The 13,496-nt window shown below is 40.7% G+C and overlaps 1 pseudogene; it reads left to right on the forward strand.

Annotated features, from left to right (window-relative positions):
• LOC101696381 (SHC SH2 domain-binding protein 1-like) lies at window positions 1–1,919 on the forward strand (annotated as a pseudogene).
• The last annotated feature ends 11,577 nt before the right edge of the window (window positions 1,920–13,496 follow it).

The following is a 13,496-nucleotide window of genomic DNA, read 5'->3' on the forward strand; positions in this document are numbered from 1 at the left end:
ATGAACTGTTTGTTCCAAGTTGAAGATTCATCAAGTGATTGTAGCTCCCATGATAAGCCAGGCAGTAGCTTACAGAGTTTTGTGCCAGAAAGAAAGTCTCCTTTCCCAGAAATTTTCCAAAAGAAGTCAACTTTTGTTCTAAAAATGATTCAAAGCCTATCAAGATTACATGTTAGCTGACTTCAAGGCCTCAAAAGTAAGGGAATTCACAGCTGAGTTCTTAGAGAAGGTCCTTGAACCATCTGGATGGTAGGCAATCTGGCACACTAACGTATTTGAGGTGTTGGTTGAGGTAACGGATGTGGACTTTTCAGCCTTGAAGGCAGTGGTGAGGCTTGCTGAGCCGTATGCTTGTGAATCTGAAGTGAACACTTTTACTTTGCAATGTATGAAAGAGATCCTTGAACTAAAGGAATACCAGTTGTCCCTGCAGGAGTTGTGGGTTGTGTTTGATGATTCTGGAGTGTTTGACCAGACAGCATTTGCAATTGAGCATGTCAGGTTTTTCTACCAATACATTTGGAGGAGTTGGAATGAAGAGGAGGAGGACGTATATGATTATTTTGTCAGATATGTTGAACCCCGTTAGAGATTGGATTATGACATTCTTGAAGACTGAGTTCCTTCTGGAGTTATTGTTGACTACCCCAATTTGTTGACTCAGTGTGAAGAAAGTTACAGGAAATTTTTTAATCTGAGAAGCAGTTTGTCAAATTGTAATTCTGATTCTGAGCAGGAAAATATCTCCATGGTGGAAAGGTTAAAATTATATTCAGAGATTGAGCAGTTGAAACAAAAGCTAAAACCCATTGAGAATCCTTTGTTGAAATATGTTTTTGGTTATCAGAAGAACTCTAATATCCAAGCAAAAGGTGTCTGTCCAAATGGCCACTCACGTAGTCTCCTCCACCATGATGCCTGGTTTACTGCGGTCTCTGCTCAGAGACAGGCTTTGTGAGGAACCTTTCAAGGAAGATACAGAAATTCAGTTCCATAGTGATCCATTGTCTGATATAAATGGCTGCTACGAAGGCGACACTATTATTGTTTGTCCTGGCCATTATGTGGTACGTGGGACATTCTCTATTGCTGACTCCATTGTGTTGGAAGGATATGGTCTACCAGATGATACTGTAATAGAAAAGAGGGGTAAAGGAGACACTTTTGTGGATTGCACAGGTGTGGATATTAAAATTTCAAGCACAAAATTTGTTCAGCATGATACAGTAGAAGGAATCTTGATTATTCACCATGGCAAGACTACAGTGGAAAACTGTGTACTGCAATGTGAAACTACTGGAGTCACAGTATGAACATCAGCAGAATTTCTAATGAAGAACTTGGATTTATATGGTGCCAAGGGGGCTGGTTTAGAAATATATCCTGGGAGTAAATGTATCCTGAGTGACAGTGGGATCCACCACTGAAAGGAGGGGATCCTCATTAAGGAGTTCTTAGATGAGCATTGTGATATCCCCAAAATATCCATGGTAAATAATGTCCTATATAATAATGAAGGCTATGGTGTTGTTTTGGTGAAACCTACAATTTTCTCTGACCTGAAAGAAAATGACCAAGGTAAAACTGAAGAAAATAAAGTAGTTAAGATTCAAACAAGTGGACGGGCAGATGCAGCCAGAAGAGTGGATCTAGAGGAGCTGATTCACTGTGCAACTGACAAGATGGAGATTTATGAAAGAGCTGCTGACCTTTCTGAGCAAGTTGAGGGAAATTGTGAAATTGTAAATGAACTAGTTACTGCCTGCACATAAAGAGGCCAGATGAAGGAGAAAAGGTTGAGTGAACTGGGGATCACACAAGCTGATGACAACTTAATGTCACAGGAAATATTTATTGTAACTGTGGGGAACCAGTTTAAGTGGAATGGGAAAAGGAATTTTGGTACATTTCTTTTCTGACCACAGTGATGTAAATAGCTAACAAAATGTTGAATTTTCCACATGCTCCCCTAAGAATCACTGTTGCTCATGTAGTTTGCTTCATGTCTATATTTGATATTTTTGGTTGGGCTTGAGTGAAATGTAAACTTATTTCTACCTGCAAGTATTGCACATAAAGCACTCCTTTATAGAAAAGGTCATTAAAATACGTAAAATAGAAAATAATTGGAGATTTCATATATGGACTGTCTTGCTTTCTTGAATATATACTTCTCTCATATTAAGCCTGTTAATAACTTTCTAGTGTAAGTGCCCTTTAATCTTGCGCCTCAAAGAGGAAGGAAAACAGCAAATGCAAGACAAGTGCATAAAAGTGCAGTAGGTGCCTCACGCTCGGTGTTCTTCTGGAATTGGTCTTTTTAGCCCAATTATAGCCAGCCTGATTTTATACTATATTTGCATAATACTTATCTTGAAGGAAAAGCTTTTATGATTAGGAAGTTATCCACATAATCAGACTTATTATTGAGAATCTGAGTGGGAGACGTGTTTATGTCATCAAAACACCAATAGACAGCATGCCAAGTTTGAAACAAAGAAAATGTGTTGTTTGGAGTCAGTGTGTACATAGAACATTTCTACTGTTGAATATGAATGATTAAAAGTATTTTTCTTTTAAAAATGTATGTCAATGTCTAAATTAAGATATTTATTACAGTTAAAGACACATTGCCATGAATCCCACTCAAAATCTTCCCCCTCACTTCACATACACACGTATCTCACTGTTCCTGCCGCTTTCTAAAGCACTTCTGGAAGTCTTTTGTGAGATGTATCCTCATCCATCTTATTCACCAGATCTGCCATCTTATGTCTCTGACTCCTTCCCAAAGTCAAAAAGCCCATGGTGGGTGAATGCTACAAAACTGGTTCAGGTCATCAAGGGAGCCAGGACAGCACAACCAAAGACACTCACGAAGGAGGACTCCAGAACTGCTTCCGAAAGTGGCAAGAATGGTGGGATGAGGGTGGTCAAAGTGAGAGGAAGTATTTCGATGAGGAGTCATGGCAATGCGTCTTTTACAGTAATACAGTTTCTAAAACTTAAGTTTCTAAAACTTAAACATTCACCGTATCTTTCTATCATACCGCATGCGTATTAACAGATGATTCAGAGCCCATTCACAGGCAAGATTAGTGGTTGCCTTATTTCCTACAGCTTACGTGATTTTACAGTGACTTACTCCTATTCAAGCATAAATTGTATTATCAAGAATGCAGGCAAAACACAAGGAAAATGGCCAAATAAGGACTGTGATTAGATTCACCATCTGTCCCTGTGCAGCACTGCAGGACCGAGTTCTCTATTGTCCTCAGCTTGGGCCTGTGTGTCTGAAGGAGGTCCTCTCCTGATGGCCTGCCTAGGATCTGACCTTCTCCCCTGGGTCCACAGCACTGCCTGAGCACATTAGTCATTCAGCAAGGCTTAATGGATTTTAAAGGATAGTTTTTTTTTCTTTTTGCTTAAATTCTTTGGTACATTTTAGGTATACAATACATTTACATGTATCATTGTAAAGGATAGTTCTTTAAAAACCTTCCACCTTCTTCTCCCCAGGCAATCATATTAGCTGAATATTTATTTCTGAAAATGGTTGCCAGATTAGGAGGAAAATTTAGCTTACTGAAACACATACACATTAGGAACAGTGTCTCCTTGTGGGAAAATGACCAATACAGTGATTATTGTTGTGGAAAAAAATTTAAAACTAAAGACAGCTGAAGACAAGGCTGCAAGTTAGTAAGTTACTGACTGAGGCCAAAAACCAGCATTTCTGGGCCCAAGTTCGTGTTTCAGTTCAGCTCATCTTTTGCTGTGGTATAAAACATTCTTCATCACCGCTCTTCCAAGCATTTCTGTGGGCTGAACTAGTGCCCTGTGTGTTATATCAACTTATTTGTGAGTGTAACTCCCAGGGTCCTGTTTCTATTCCTGGCAGTGTTTAGGATGGCACCAAAACTCCACCCTGCACGGGTAAGTGAAGAGCTCAGGACTTCATCTAAGGTGGCTCCCCTCAGGTATGGAAGAGACTAAGTCCCGAGTATGTTGTACATTGTCACAAAATCTCCACACTTTGTTTCCATTCTCTTGGGTAAAGGATTTGTTTTTAATAATAAAAGTGGGTCTTAGAATGTAATTCCCATTGTGAGATGTCTTGAATATTGTCTGCTTTTACATCAAACCCATGGTGAGGGCAAAAAATATCTATCATTATTTGGTGTATTCATTCCCTGTGACTGTCACAGCACATGTGATTGATGCCTTTGAACAACTACCCCTATTCTCCTATAGTTCTGCACACCAGAAATCCACAGTGTCACCAAGGCTGGTTCTTTGAGGAGGCTCTGCTTTCCCACTTTTTCTAGCTTCACAGGCCGCATGTATTCCCCTCTCACAACCTTTCCTGTGCATAACTACAACCCCTTGCTGTTCTCTTCTACTTATATAATCCGATCTCCCTTGGCCTTTTATAAGGGCACTTATGATTACACTTAGATCCCACCACAATAATTCAGGATAAGCTTCCCAGCATGTGCTCAAAACCCTTACTATAATCATGTCTGAAAAGTTGCCTTTACCACATATGGTAAAATTCACAGGCTCCAAGAATAAAGACCAGGATATCTATGGGGAGTCATTATTGAGTCTACATTTCCAAACCTGGAGAGGGCTCTGGTCCTCTACATGCATGGGCTGCTCCCTCCTTCATGTTTATGAGGTTGACCAGATGACCCTGACAATGAAGAGAAAAATATATACATATGTACATGCATGCATACATACATATTAACTAAATGTTAACTAAATATTATGTATATGTGTATGTCAATTGGGAAAGAGGAGGGTTTTTTTCAAAAAAATATGGTTCTTAATTTTTAATTTGAAAACAAGTATGATTTTCCTTTCTCTCTCTTTTTCTTTTTTATACCAGGGATCGAACTCAGGACCCTGTGCTTGCGAGGCAGGCACAGTGTCACCATGCTAAACCCCCAGCCACATTTTTCCTTTCTATACCTAAGCCTTCCTCTACCTAGTTTTGCCAAGTAAGTACTTTCTGGTGAGTGTCAGAAACTGATGTGTTTTTTGTTATCTTATGAGTTTCGGAATCATTATTTTCACATAGCACCATGGTAGGAGTTGGGCCCATCTTAGTGGATAATGTGATTTTTGGGTTTGCTGTACATGAAGTTTACATCCATCTTGAGGAGTAGGTACATGTACATTACACATCTTATTTCTTTTTGATTCCTCTTCCCCTCCCAACTCACCTCCCTCCTTTTATGTCTAGATCCTGTTTCCCTGTTTTCATTATTATTGTTGTTATTATGTTTAGTTCATGTTTATAACATATAACATTTATATACATTGTGCTGTGCGTATTCAGTACATGTACATGACACTTCTTAAATCTTTTTACTTTCATTTATTTTCCCCAGACATGGCTGATCAGCTCTTCTGAAATGAGTGGGGTTTGGCTTAACAACGTTATTCTTCATATGTTGAAGAAATAAAGATAGCATGGCTCGCTATGGTAGAATCCTTGTCTCTGATATTCTCTAAGGTGGTAGGGGACAGTTTCCTTTGATCTTCATGGGAAACACAGTCCATGACAAAACCAGCAGTTCCCCCTGAAATGAAGTCAGGATGCTTATGCCTGCTGTTTCCCCAGTCTAACCCTGGATTGCAATGAGAGACATAGTCTTCAAGGTTTCTTTTCCTGTAAATAAACTCCTTCCTACCACAGACATGAACTTCTCTCCACTGCAGTTGGCAATAAATGATGCAGCTATTCAAGTGCTGGATGATCACTTCATCCTAGTATTTAACCCACTCCCTGCAGGGCTAAGGTCTGGCTTTCCTGCCATGAAAATTCTATCCCCGAAATCCTGTTGATTGCCTCCCACACTCTTCCCACTTCTGGGACCCTTGCTTTGCTTCTGAAAACACGTCCAATTTCTAGGTTTTGGAAATTTCCAAGCCAGTCTACCTTTTCTGGCCTGAGCCCCACATAGTGGGTTGCCAGCCAGGATTCTTTCCTTCAACACTGGGTTCTCAGTATTTATTTAGTGACTGAAATGCAAGCTCTGTCCTTTGGGCACTGGGACATTCTGATGTCAAGGAAGAAAGGACAGGGGCTGGAATGGACTCTGGACAAAGGCAGACCTGGGGCCATTATGGCAGACAACAAACAGGACAAAGAGGAGATCTGGGAAAAGGAAAACGAGGCTGAAGGAAGAAAGCATGAGGCCTGCTGATGTGAGGACAGAGTGAAGGCCAAGCTTCTCCTCACCTTTGCTTTTGATTTAACTACTAATAATGAGCATTTGATGAGAGCTAATGAAAAGTGACCCTCTCTTAAGAAGGCCAGCAAAGTGCTTAGTCTACGAAGGTCTGTGTTTGGGGCAGAACATCATGGTGGAGCAAAGCTTCTCCTCTTCTGGTGGGCAGGACAAAGACAGAGAGAAGGGTTGGAATATTCTCTCCAAGGGGACAACTTCCTTCCACCAGGCCCCACATCATAGAACTTATACTATCTCCTAGTAGTACCACAGGATCATGCCCAATCCCGGACACACGATCTTCAGGAAATATTGAAGATCCAAAAGGTCACAGGCAGGGAGTGTGTTGTAGAGCAAACTCTTCATCTCACGGCCAGGAAGCAAAGAGAAGCAGTAAAGGATAGGTCCTCTGACCCCCTTTGAGGGCTCCTCCAGAGACCTCACTTCCTCTACTAGTCCCCTTCCCCTAAAAGTTTCAAACTTCCCAACAGCCCTGCCTGTGGACCAAGCCTTTAACCCATAGGAAATTGGGGACTTTAAGATCCAAATTATAACAGTCACATACACACCTTAAAATGCAGAAACAGTTCAAAGGCAAAGAATGTCGATAAAAATTGGACAAGTAGCAAAAGATATACTACAGAAGCAAAAGAGATACTACAATTCATGAAGAAAATGTCTTCAACTGAATGAAGAAGTGGGCAAAGGTGACAAACACAAATTTCAAAGGGGGCTGGGGATTTAGTTCAGTGGTTCCACCACCTGCCTCGAAAGTACAAGGTCCCAAGTTCGATCTCCGGTACAAAAAAAAACTTTCAAAGGTCAATACTAGTAGCTAATTAGCAAAATGGAAAATTACTCAATGTCACTTGAAACCATAGAAATGAAAATTAAAGCATTATTTTTTATCTATCAAGTTGGCAAAAGTTCTAATTTTGAAAATAGCTAATAGCAGCAAGATGCTACATTTTTATGTGGTATTTGTAAAGAATAAAATGTAACCTGATTGTAATCTGTCGTGGCTGAATATTCACAGACACTCTACACCTCAGAATTTTTCCCACAGAAGTATTTGTACAGTTGTACAAGAGTAAGTGTACAAAGTGTTTCATTACAGTGAAAACACCTAAAATATATGGCTGTAAGTAAATAACTAAGCATAGTAGAGTTTGTTCTCATTATCTGCAACAGTCATGTTCCATAAAGTTGCTATGCACACTGAACGATACTGATATGTTGCTCCCGGAGGAAATACAACGGTTAGGTTCCTGTGTGACGCTAGTCACAATCAATTCATAACCTTTTATAGGTTTCTGTTTAAAGATGCCTTCGTTACCCAATATACACTGTTGCTTCTTAGCACTGAACTACAGCCAACTGTAACTCACTGAGGAACATTTATCCAACACACAAATGCTCCCCCAGGAGGCACCTGTCAGTGTTGGCACCCTTTGGCATAGGAAACAGCCACCCAGTTTCTAAAGCCTTGCTTCTTCCTTGATGCTCCAGGTTCCCCACTAATCAATCACTAAATCCTGCAAATTTCTTTCTCAATCCTTCTTGACTCTATCTCCTCCTTTCTGTGTAGTATACCAGCCCAACCCTGGCCTGGATGTGACTTCCAAGTGGTCTCTTTGCCAAAGAAGTAACTAAAGACAAATTTTGCTTTTAACCTTGCCTAAAATCAATTAGTAGCTGAGGCCCACACTGTGTCAACTAAGACTTGATGGACCAGGGCCTCCATTAATGTATCTATTCCACGTTTTCATTGTTTCTCATTGCCTCATCCATGGATACAGACACCCATGGTTCAGTGGATTATCCTGGCGTTTCATATCTCTTAGTGGTATCTCTTATGGTACTTGTCAGCTTCTATCCCCATAATAAAATACTTGGGATAGTTTATAGAGAAAAGATTTATTTTGGCTCATAGTATTAGAGATTTCAGTTCATACTTAATGAACCCCATTACTCAGTGCCTGTGGAAAGGCAGCACATGATGGCAAGAGCAAAACTGCTCACCTTATTACCAGTCCAGAAGCGAAAGAGAAAAAGACCACACTCTACAGTCCTCTTCAAGGGCACATCCTCAATGAGCTAAAGACCTTCCATTAGTCCTGCCTCTGAAAGGGAGCTGTCATCTCCCAGTGGTCCCACCCTGAGAACCAAGCCTTTACAACACAGAACAAAGAAAGTACAGCAGAAAGGTCATGCAGATCCTCCTTCCTGCACCACCTGCCCTGACTCATGTTACATCCAGCTTCATTTTAAGCATCATTTTTTTTAACTGGAGATTGAACCCAGGGCCTTCACACTGTGCTACAATCCCGATCCTCTTTTCTTTTGGGGGGGGGGGGCAAGGTCTTGCTAAGTCCCTAAACTGCCCAGGCAGGGCTCAAATGTGTGTCATCACATTGGGCCATTCAAGGACGCTTTCGGAGAGCTCAGGTACGAGCCCTTACAGCAGCAGCCCTTCGTTCCTCTCGGTGTACTTCCTTTCCTCTGTCCTTCAGGAAGTGTGTGTTTGGCTGACAGAATCCATCAACCCAGCAAAGTTGTCATCCTTTCACCCACTTCTCCACTGTGTTGCTTCCACTTCTTATATCATTCAAAATGAGTACTTATTACAGTGAAAAAATTTAACATTGCTAATATAAAACTCAATTGAGAAATATCCTCTCAGTCATACCAATTAAAAGGAGATGTGAAAGAACAAAAAAATTCAGAAAAACATCATCAGAGAAAAATATACCTCCACCTTCTTTCCCTTTTTGTGGTTCTCTGCATGCCTCTCAAAGTCCTTTTGTGTTACTGTTACAATGAAAATGATTCATGAGCAAGAGTGTGAGCTATGCTCAGCATGTAGAAGCCCATCTTCAAGGATACTTCCTCTGCTATTGACACAGGGAGGAAGTGCATTGCTAAACCTAAATAGACCAAAAGAGCCACGGAAGCAACCAACCTCTGTCTCCTTGGACAAATGTGAATCACAGAGAAAAGATGCCCCTGGCAAGCCATCCTCACCACTCTGGTCCATTGTCTGTGAGCTGGCGTGAGATGAGGTCAGTTTGTGCTCCTTGAACGAGAGGTGCCCCAGATTCTTTCCAAGAGAATGGGACGTTCTTAAGAATTCAGGAGGCAAATGAGAAAAGAGGGCTATCTCTATTGAAAAGTGCTGCACAACAGACGATTCTAGATTCAGAGAGGTTAATGAACTTCCCAAGGTTGTGAGACGACGCAGCTGCACAGATGACACCATTTGTTTTGCTGTGATAACCGCAACTGTTTCCGGCATACTTCAGTAAAGATTTCTTGTAGGATCTCTCTACAGCTTTTCCATGGTTGATGACATTAAAGAATAAACCGTGTTTTCCAAGAAAGCACTGTCAGAGAGATTTTTTCATGGTAGGAATCATTGTCAATTTCATCTTCCTGAACCTTTTCTGTAATTATTTCTACTCTTTTCCCAACTACCTCTAATGTCTTCTCGATTTCACAGGGAGAAACAAATGCAACAAGTCAAAAAGCCTAAGTTCTTTAAAATTATTCCAATCAAATTTTTCAGCTTTCACTTCACAGCACAACCCCTCTCCCCGACCTGCCTGGTCTTTGTATCATCCTGCCAGTAATAAAGTGAATTGACTTTACCTCTTTCTCTTGACAGGGATTTAGAACTAAGTTCCAATATAAATTCCAGTACAGTTTGCACAGATCTGCTTTCCACAGAGATTTCATCTGTTTTATTTTTTCAACCTACCATGACACAAATAAATTCATGACCTGGCAAAACAATTGCTTAAAGTTATCTAGGTACTAAACACATCTGTTAGAAGTCACATGTCTTTGTCAATGATATTGAGTATCCTTTTGCATTTTATTTATGATACTACAACTCCATAAAGGTTTTATAAAACGACTGCACCTCCAGTACATCCATGTGGCAATAAAACTAGATGGATCAATAATTCTCTCTTTCCTGGGTTCAGAGCAGACTCTGGAGGGATTAAGAGCATCTATTTGGCTCTAGCAAATATTGTTATACCTTGTAGTGAATACTCTATTTTGTAAAAAAAAATTAATTTTATTAGTTAACACGAATAATATCACCATGGATATATGTCTTATTATGAAGATGTTCTTGTGAGATTTTCAGTTTTATTTCATTTCATACTTAAGTGTGAAGTGTCTTGACAGAGGAATGATAAAGAACCATCAAGATAACAGGATAAGTTAATTTCTTCCTTCCCAATCCACTCAGTGCTGGCAGGTTTTTACTGAAAGAGATCTCAGCAGGCTTTGTCTGCCTTGGAACTCCTGTCTCTGCCCCAGCTAATTCTGGATTCAGGAACAGCCTTGCTCAACAACAGAAGAGATAGATCAGGGCAGCAAATATGAAACTACAGATTCCTAATCACATAGTTTTTGGGGAACAACAGAGGAGATGATGTGAATTGGAACACGCTATGCATGCTGTGTTCTAGATATAGAAGTCCCAACTAGGGAGGTGTAAGCATCCTGCCTGGGTGGGAAGAACAGAGGAGGAAGGCAGGGAAATCCACAGGGGACACGTGGGAGGTGGCTGTGATGGGCATGTGTGACTCTGGGAGGATGCTGGTGGGTGGTACCAGGTTCTAGGGCAGAGCGCTCAGGAGAGGAGCTGTCAGGATGGCATGGAAAGCTGTACTGCCCCAAAGAGCCTGGATGGAGCTGGCAATGTGGGCTGATAGAACACAAAAGCCTACCCGTGGAACTTACTGATCTGTGGCCCAGGTGAGTCACCATCCTCCACTACCGCAGGTTAGGATGCCATTATGGCAGTTGGTATGTTGGGTTCTACAATAGAGCAAGGCAGGAACCTACCACACCACCCTGAGGTGCTGCCTACCCACCGAGTCTTCCTGCCCAAGAGAGCCTTGTCTTGTCCCCATAGTGCCAAGTGTGTCTTATAGCTAGAACATCTGCCAGGCAGTGGAGTGAGAGTGAAAACACACTTAGCGCAGAGTGTTTTAGTAAACTAAGAGAACAATGGGCTAGAGACTTAGGATGGAGAGATAGAGAAGATGCTGAGTCCTGACCATTGAGAAACAGAGTGAAGAGTATGCAAAGAGATAGCCACCTTCCCATGTCTATCACAGTACTACTCACACAACCCAAAGAAGTGGAACCAACCTGAATATATCTGTTGATGGATGAATACATAAAGAAATTGTGGTATGTATGCACAACCTAATACTGAAAGCTGTAAAAAACAATGAAATCTTGTCATCTACAACATCGTGGATGAATCTGGAAGAATTTATATTGAGATAAGTCAGGCAGAGAAGAACAAATACTACATAATCTTGCTCATATGTGAAATCTAAATAAAAGTGATTTCATAGAAGTAACAGTAGAATGTTGGGTACCAGAGGCAGGGCAATATAGGGTGGGAGAGGTGGGAAAGATTGGTCCACAGGTATAAAGTTACTCTAAATGGGATCAATAAGCTTTGGTTTTGTATGACATAGTAAGGTGACTACAGCTGGCAATAACATATTAAGATACCTAGAAAAGAAGATCTTGAATATTCTCACCACAAAGAAATGATAAATGTTTGACATAATGGATATGCTAGTTAACTGATTGGATCATTATACAATGTATGCACAAATTGAAACATCACAGTGTACCAGAGAAACATACACATTATTACGTGTTACTTGTAAATTTAAAAAATAGAAAATAGCCGTAATAAATAAGGGTAAATCTGACCTCAAACTTCAATGCTAGGGATCGGGAATGAGACTGAGGAAAGCAATCGGAAACCCCACCCAAAGATATCCATTGGGCCAAACCACAAGAATCATTCCTGCACATATTTTCTAACAAATTAAGACAAAACAGGGTTAAAACTATACACATTTATTATCTTACAGCTTTGTAGCTTAGATGTCTGGCCAGGGTCTCCCTGGGCTAAAATTAGTGTCAACAGGTATGCGTGGCTATAGAAGGCTATAGAAGAATCTATGTTCTCCCCTTTTGCTGTTATAGCCTTCTGCTTCCCTCGTATCAAGGCTCCTTTCTTCATTTTCAAAGTCAGCAACATCACATCTCCATAGTTGAATCACATCTTCAAAGTCTCCTTACCATGCAAAATAACATATTTCCAGGTTCTAGAAATTAGGACCAGAATATCTTTGGAGGCCATTATATGCCCACCCATCTTCCCAAATGAGGAAGACTTCAAATCATTAGTGTAGTGATTTCAGTAAGAATCTCCAAGAAGTCATATCACAAATCTCTTCTTACAAAGGTTATGGTTCCTTATGGAATTAAAAAGACTGGAAGAGAGGAACCCAGTGTCTTCCCATGTAGGCAGGAAGGGCTGCCTTTGTGCAGACCCTCACCACCCACCTGAAAAGGACACATCTGCTATCTCCTTTATAGTTCTTTATATCTGTCATGAAAATGCACACGCATTTTAAATACAGCATACTATGTACATACCATTTCAATGTATTATTATAATTAATCTGAGTGTGATTTAAAGTATATTTGCATGCAAACACTGCCATTTCATGTAAGAGACTTGAGCATTCCTGGATTTACTTATCCTCAGAGCAACGTGAACCAACCCTCCATGGATAAGCATTTACTTATTCTACTATTTAATGAATGATATCTGCTCAGCTATAGTTCTCATCTCCTGATTTCAGAGCTTCATAACTTCCCCATCATACTATAAATATCTCATCTATATCATATAATATCTTCAGGCTTCAAGTACATGGCCAGTATATCAACTGTCGGTGGTGCTTGGGAAAGGATATTGCAGATTCATTACTTTCAAAGAAAGATCTATCAAGCTCGCCTGTTAAGCACACAGCTCTGGCATCTTAAGCTTCTGCCAGCACCTCCTCTTGCTATCTTTGGATCTCCTTCTGGAGTTTGTCACATCTACTTAAGGTATTATTAATCAAAACTTATTCTTGTTCAGACTGGATTTCCCAGGTGAGTCAGTCAACAAGTATCTCCAAGAAGTAGGCCACAACAGCACACAATTGACAGCTGCCACATTTGTGGGACCTCGACAATTGGGCATTGAGGCACTTTGGCAGGGGCCTTGTGGTTTCCTCACTTATAGGAGTGGTTATTTCTGCCTTTGGTGCTCAGAAGAGTGCTCCAGGCCTGCACTCTGAGTCCACTGCCACAGCAGCCCTGCATCTGTGATTGTGGAGCAGGAGCCCTTTCTATACCACCCTGTCCTTCTCTGCT

The sequence above is a fragment of the Heterocephalus glaber genome, unplaced genomic scaffold (assembly GCF_053883595.1).
Source record: "Heterocephalus glaber isolate CG9 unplaced genomic scaffold, H.glaber_assembly_v1.0 deba00000621, whole genome shotgun sequence".
Taxonomy (NCBI): domain Eukaryota; kingdom Metazoa; phylum Chordata; class Mammalia; order Rodentia; family Bathyergidae; genus Heterocephalus; species Heterocephalus glaber.